Consider the following 8,078-nt stretch of genomic DNA (forward strand, 5'->3'; position numbering starts at 1 on the left):
AGTAAATGTATCGTACTATTAAGAAACTTGGTGACAGGCACTTCTAAAATAAAATTTGCCCATCATCAGTGAAAATTGCATTCCTAATTGTGCAAAAGCCACCATGTTCCTTCATCTAGCTTCAGTTTCAGCTCACTCATTTAAATACTTTTCTCATGCAGATACAGCAATATTGACTAAACCTAGATTGTGAAGGGATTTAAATGAGCTCAGGGCCCTGATGCAGTTCATCATCACCTTTTTTTTTAAAAAACAAAACAAACAAAACAAAAAACCAGCCCAACCTTTACAGTTACAATAATTAAAAAACCCAAACACACATAACAGGAATATCCATGAATTCTTATGGTGTAAATTGTATGTCTGTCTAAACCAACAAGTTTCTCTACTTCTGGTATTCCAGGATACATTAGTTTATTTTCTAGATTTTCTTATCTCAAATCTGTCTCTTAAAAATGCAGTGTTCTGTCTGTGGGTAATGAAAATGAGCAACTTACTGTGAGTTGTTTAAATGAAAAACTGGGAACTTCTCTGCCTACATGGTAGGTTGTTACATGAGCATGAAAGATCTGTTTGCATTATACTTAAGTGACCACCACTGATAAATATACAGAATATTTCTAGAAGTCACTCCAACCCGGGCCTGATAAGTTCTTAAATCTTTGTAGAAGACACAAGGAGCTTTAAAAACTGGCACTGGCAGATGGGAGTCTGTTCAAGACATATGCAAATTATTTTACATTCTGCTACATGTAAATTTATGAATGCTCCAAGAGTGATTGGTTGGTTAGGGTTGTGGTGGTGGTGGTTGTTGTTGTTATTATTAAAATCTTAGATTTTCTAACACCTAATCAGGACATGAAACCAGAGTTATTTTCCTGGGAGGAGGGGGAGTCACACTTTCTTTTAAATGCAATCATCAATTCATCACTACAAGTACATTGCATTTTCGATAAAAATAGATAAGAGAATTGCGGTGAGGCTGTTCAAAAAGCTGGGTTGCATATATAATGTGACTCTTTCAGCTTGTAGCTTATAGCTTTATTTATTCTGTGTTTTCTAAAAATTTTTTTTTCTGAATATCTCAAAATGGCACATTGCTTTCTCAAATGGTTAGTGACTGTTCTTCAGTCTCATAAAAATCAACTCCATCTTTTGTTTTCCCTTGGTACAGGGCTTTGCACAATGACATTGATTTTTCTTGATAGATATTGTGACTAAATATATAGTAATGCAAATATTTTCCAGCCTATTGTTATGAATGTGCAGAAATTGTGGAAGAACATGGACTACTCATCTACAGATAAGAAAAACTATCTGTTCAGAAGTATTTAGCTGCCAAGAGTCACTGGACCACTGCTGTAGTGGAAGATGAAAGAACCTCTCCCAATACAGAAGGAAGGTTGGGAATTTTCAGTACCAAATTAAGACAGCATTTTAATGCGTTATAGATAAAAATTATTATGGTTAGATACCCAGTCTTTTTCACACTTTTATAATACCCCTTGACCACTATATGTTATTTTTTACCCTTGGCATCCCTGAAGTTCCAGTGAAACTTAAAATTCTTTGGAGTAGTCAGTTTCATAACCTTTGTGTATTAGCTAGTGATTAAAATTCCCCCAAGTTATATAGACATATCTTTCTCAAATACAGAATTGGGAAGTTCTCACTGCTCTTAAAGAAGCAATACGCATAATGAAGTCATTCTTTCCCCAATTATATGAAGGTATACACATACAAATCTGCATGTGGCACAGGCATAGGAAGTATAGGCAGGTAACTGTTAAAGCTTCTCAGCACTTCTCATTTACATGACTCCGTTCTCTGACACTATCAATCCTGCCAGACTTTAACCAGTCAGCTGGTATTTTCCACACAGGGCATTTGCATCACAAGATTTTTTTCCTCCTTGTTTCTATTGTTGTTGTTGTTATTAATTATTGTTATTATTCCATTGTTTGTAAGCTCTTGGCCTTACCCCGGTTTAACAAATACATGAAATGTTCTTGTGCCTGTGTGCCTTGGAGAACTCAGTAGAGATGGAGAATGACAAAGGAGGCGTTCTCCCTGGCAGACATGCCTACTGCGCTCTCTGTGGAAATCCACCTACATTGGGGTGCCTGGAGCTGCCTACACTTTGAAGGACAGGCTGGAACAATGAAGAACCGGCCTTATGCCAAGGAGCTGGAAACAAAAGCTCAACTGGAGGGCAGGAAGGGGCGTGTAAAGTGGGACGGCAAAGAAAAGTCTGTTTGGAGAGGATTAGGATTGACTAGCCAAAGACTGGGACCTAGGGTGGGAAGCGGTAGGGATGCAAAGCTGTTAGGAAAGGAGTGGGAAGCCAGAGGAACGGTGGCTTGAGTGGGCAGAGAGATCATGACAAGAAGGTTGCGTTCCAAAATGGGAAAACACTGAGATGGACAGAGAACCAACAGCATGGGGCGCAAAACGTACTCCGTGCTCCAGACAAAATTCTCAATGAGCAGCAATTCAGTCTTTTTGTCCTCATTTCCTGAAGAGGCCGCTCCTAATTTACCACACACAGCACCGATGATGGGAGCACTAATTTCCAGCAGGATTTTCCCCTAACACTTATCTATTCATTATCTGACTCGCATTTGTCAATGAAATTATTTTCATAAAGTGCCCTATGAGGTGAAAGAATTGTGTTTAGAGAGTCTGATTTACAGAAATAAAATAGACCCAGAGGTTAAGGTCACAAGTCTTGTCTAAACTGGGGGAAACAACCTAAAGCACCAGAAAGTTACATTTTTTTATTCCTTTACAGAGAAATCCATCCTACGCATACTCCCATGGACCAGATACTGTTGCGAGAGCTCAGTAATTCAGCAAGTCACACACAACTGTAGGGCATTCGGAAGACGAAGCGCATATCATTAAAAAGTTTGTTTTAAGTAATTGCCTAGCATCAAGTTCTGTGGCAGAGGAAAGGATGCACTCCAACTCCTAAATATAGTAAACCAAGCATACAATACCAAAAAAGCTGAAACTGTAAGCAATTCAAAACCAGATCAACCCATCAGCTTGCCAAAGACAGAGGCTGCCCCTCATGAAAAGGTAGGTGATAAGTTTAGTACAGACAAGATTTGAAGAAAATAATTCTTTTTTAGAAAAGAAATTGCAATAATCCATGCTAATTCTATGCATAATACAGGCCATGCTGTATCACTCAAAGGAAAGGCAAAAATACTATTACCAAAAATGCCATTTTAAATGGGATGTAGCTGCTTAAGCTAATATGAAATATATGGTCAACTTACAGATATTACAGGGGCAGTGGCATAGGTAGCTGCATTTACATACAAATAAAAAGGCCTTAAAGCTGTTTTTGAAGAGTAACGCTGGGACTTTGTATATGAATAAACTTTATTGTAGTGTATTGGGTTATGGAAACTGTTTTTCCTCAGTCGCAATATTGATTGACAAGTTAAATTTTCTGGGTGACTTGGAGTTTTGATACATGATGCTCATGCTAGGTACAAATATGACAAGTTTACAGAAGAGCTGCCTGTGAAAACATAGAAACTAAAGATGTTCCTACTCCTCTTTAATTACTTAATAATGACATTTTTCCACTTTTGCTTTAGTATAGGAGTCAGAAGTATGTAGCGTATAAATAGTCTCCCATCCTCAAGGTCTCGCTGCATACCTCCCCCTCCGCTAGCCCCGCCAACCCGGGAATTGCCTTTAGGAGCAGAGGATGTGGGGTCCCATCGGTTTCCCGTTCCCAGTGAAGCTTCTTACCATCACTTACTACCTGCAGGTCAGAGGAGTGGCCGGCTGCGGTGACTGCTGTGCCACTGGAGACGGTTTTTGAACGAACATAGGAGACAGAAGAAACAGAAATGGGTGAGCATGAGAAAAGGCTTTTCTATTGAACGTTTCACGGAGTATAACTGGGTATAATTTAACTGTACATTCACTTCTGCACAATCTCTGTGAACTACTGAGTATAAGTGAACAGTTCAATGGCAATCCTACAGTCTATCTTTTTTTTTTTTTTTTCCATTTTAACAGCATTTCCCAGTGTAGCATTTTCCACAGGTGCTAATTCATTGTGTGTGCTTGGCTATGCATGACTAGCTATGGATGAACTATATTGTTGCAAATATGCTTTTGGATACAATTCCCTGGTAAACTTTGAGACAAGAGCTGAGGCAGCAATAGTATCAAATGTAGTTTAAAAAAAAAAAAGGGCAAGTTTTCAGGCACAAATGGGGCCATATTTTGAACTCCCACTCATTTTTAACTTCGTGTTCGTTAAGACAAATTCTAACACAATGAGGAGTTTAACCTGATCTAGAAAACCCACAACAAGAAGCTCTGTTGGCATGAGAGCTGGGAAACCCATGGCCTCCGCTGCAATTCTCGTTTTGGAATTCATTTCCCCCTTTCAGTCGGTCAGACATCACTCAATTTTCAGAACTTTTGGTTACATTACAATTGTGCAGCTAAAAGCACAGAGCAGGTGTACGTTTATAGTCCATAAAGAAACTGAACTGATACTGTGAAACGCGATGCAAATACTTCTAAAGCCAGAGGTGTTTTTTGATTGTATCTATATAATATAAACTGAAATGGCAAAACTGTTTCCCTCTATCACATCCTGCAGTTATCACAAGGCATCAAAAAGGGAGTAAGCTGCTTAGGTATTTTAATTGTACCTATGAACCTATTTGGATTTTCTTCTGTTTAACTCTGAATTTCCTGCGTTGAAATGGTTGGTTTGGAAATGCTGCTGTTATCCTTTCAAGTTACTTCAGCCTTACTTTCCTCCTAACATTTTGGTCTGGGAATAATGGTGTGAAATTCATAGCAGCCAGAGTGCAGAGGAATCTAGAGACATTTTGTACATACTTATCAATAATGCATTTCTATACATTCTTAGGGGATCATATTTCCATAGGCAGTTACAATTAATTCAAAGCAACTGTAAGGTGAAAAAAAACCCCAAACCCACGACAGGCCCTCCTATACTCAGGGCTCTTGTCCAAATAGATACAACCATTACAGATCAGAACTTGTGTGTTTTATAGCAGCTGATAAGAACGCAGAATTGTCAAGCTAGTGAGCACAAATACTATCAACAAAACTACAGACAAGAAGGTCCCTTCCTCCTGCAAATAAAGCTACCCTGAGTTGCTGGTTTCAGTGTATGCTTAGCTCAGGTCATGTGTTCTGGTGAACAGAAACCATCTTCTGTTCAACGTTATGTCAACTGTACTGGACTCTTACAATCAAGAAGGAAAAAAAAACAAGAACAACTTTCACAGGAGGGCTGTAATGGAAGGAAATTAATTAATCCGTCTTTTATGTTGATGGCACAGGGAGTCTTGCTGTTAACTGCAGTGGTAGTAGAATGGGCTCCAGTATGTTTTTCACATGTGCAACTGCATCATGATCACTGTCTAGCTGCAGATGAGGGCATGGGTCCATCAAAAGCATAGAGGGAATTTTACTCAAATGAGTTACTCCATTTAATTGGGAACTCATGTAAAGAAGTTGTTTGGCCCTTATTTTGCCAGTGCAGATTCATTTATAGACAAGTGTAACGCAGCGAAAACATAAGCACAAAACCAGACTAATACATCTTGTAATATAATGTAGATTAACTGTTGAATCACTATTGCTAAAATTAGTGCCTTTATGTTAGAAATTTAGTATTGCACAGTCTGCCATTTATTTCGGCACATACAATTATACAGCTTAAACAGTTCAGCTGTAGCTGCACCTGATTAGCTATAGCCATAATAGAAAATTCATCGATGATACAGTTGACTATATTTTAATGCTTTTTATGAGGTAATATTGCTAATATTCACTGCATGATCCTGTGGCTGAAACGGTTTTAATGCTTTTTTCCCCCATTTGCATGTGCAATCTACCCTGCTGGCAGACTGCAATCCTGCCTTCTTTGAAACACACCCCAGCCCAAAAGGCAGAGTTTACTTCCTGAGGTTTTCAAACTTTTTCAGTGTACTTTGTAACAGAGTCTCACAGGTAACCTCACCTCCTGAGGGCACAGTCATAACATCCTCTGGCAACTACTGCAGTGACTTACATTGAGAAACATTATTAGGCCTGGCCAGCATTGCCTATTTTGAAGCATGAGGCCAGTATGGAGCAGTGGGAGAAAGCCAGTGGCACATTGAAAATTCAATAATACAAACACAAAGTAAGTTAGAGGACTCCAGAGTGGATCCGCAGTATGCTTTGGATCGGGCCCTTAAATGAAGCCATCAAGAGCATTTAAACTCCATATTTGATCCGCTCCGGAGTTGTTAATGAGGACATCTAGCACCCCATGACCAGCCACTCTCTACAGACTGTTGCACCAGATAACACTGGTAAAAAAATCTGAATGCAAATACTCTACAGAATCAAAATGGTTAACAGACCATGATTTCAAAACAGTATATGATACTAGAAGATTATGGTAGTAATAATAATAATGTGAATGCTAGCAGGTATTTGTATGGTATTTTGCAAAACACACATTCCCGTTTGCATGATCCTTGCAGTACGGTAGTTATATCACTATATGTTATATTTGTGTACATAAAACCATAAAATGTTCGTCATAAAACAGTTAAGCCAAAACACCTAATTCTCTTCAGAAAAGTTTGATCTAAATCTCTTGATTTTATTATCACAACAACAGAATGCAGGTTTTACACTTTCACCAGAGTTTCAGTCTTTGCTCTGTCCAAGGATTTTTCTTTGTTAAGTTTTGAATACCATGTAAAAATGAAGAATATAAATATAGCACTGAATGGACTAATTAATTCCAGAGAGTGTAGTAACTTGAGAATATGTTGTCTAAGAAAAACAGTTTGCTAAATCACATTACTGAATAATTTAAAATTCAAGATTTTTGTATAATCATATTTTGTGCCCTTTCAAATTCCTTTGTTATCACAGCTTAAGCTGTAAAGCCTTCTGCCTCTTCTACCTCTAGAGAACAGCCTCCACTCATATACAGGAAATTTAGAAGTACAGTAAATTGTGTTTTAAGAAGACAAAATATCTAAAATCCAAAGGTTTCAAGAACATTATTATTTAGGTAGAATAGGCTCTTATTTAATAACATTAAAGAGTCAAAGCTGAATACAAACCCAATCTTTAAATTCTTTTTTGCGTAGCATTTCTACAAGTGTATTTTGAATAAAAAGCCATATTTTAAATATGCTTTCTTGTCCAATTTTAACGTGAACAAATACTGAAACACTTAATTAGATGTCATGAGATCATGCTATATTATATAACTATGTGCTATAAACATGCATTTTCCCCAGAAGAAATACAACACAGTCATATAAATAAGAAGAAATACTGCTTACCTTCCTTCCTTAGAAAATATTCCCTGAAGGCAGAGTAAACCTGGTTATAAAATGAAAAACAAGCCTGAAGTGTACAACTCGCATACAGACAGCAGATACAGTCGTCTCCATGAAGAATGCCTGTTTCTAGCCTTCTGTATATGTTTCTCACTTCTCCACATTGTAGTTATGCTACAAGGACTCAAACTATGCTTAAAATACTATTCTGTATTGTAGCTATAGGCACCAACATATTGCTTGAACGGTACTTACTGTTCCAAAAGTCATGCATCATCCTATAGGAAATTTACACCTCCAAAACAGGGATTTGTTACAACCGAGCAGATTGTGGCAAAACACTGTGCCTGGCTTGTCAGAAAAAGTTGTTAGTTTCAGTGATCGGCACATATTCACAAAGCACAGTGTCTTTACATTTATGTACGTGCATGCGTACCTACATACACACACATCTACAGAAGGAGTCGCAGCCTGTCTCTCACAACCACATGCTAATTGCTGAAGAGGGGAAAAAAGCTTGTTAGTCTTACACATGATCGTTTTTCTTGACCATGGCTTTTGCATACATTTTTCATGTAGTACAACCGAGACCGGTGATGCTAGAAAGCATTTGTAACTCAGACACGAGTAATTATTCACATAAGGCACCGAACTTGTTTTGGCTTCCCCTGCGAGAGCGCTGCTACTGCAGCAGCAGTGCAGGGTCTCTCTGCTGGT

The sequence above is a fragment of the Pygoscelis adeliae genome, unplaced genomic scaffold (genome assembly GCF_000699105.1).
Source record: "Pygoscelis adeliae isolate BGI_AS28 unplaced genomic scaffold, ASM69910v1 Scaffold186, whole genome shotgun sequence".
Taxonomy (NCBI): domain Eukaryota; kingdom Metazoa; phylum Chordata; class Aves; order Sphenisciformes; family Spheniscidae; genus Pygoscelis; species Pygoscelis adeliae.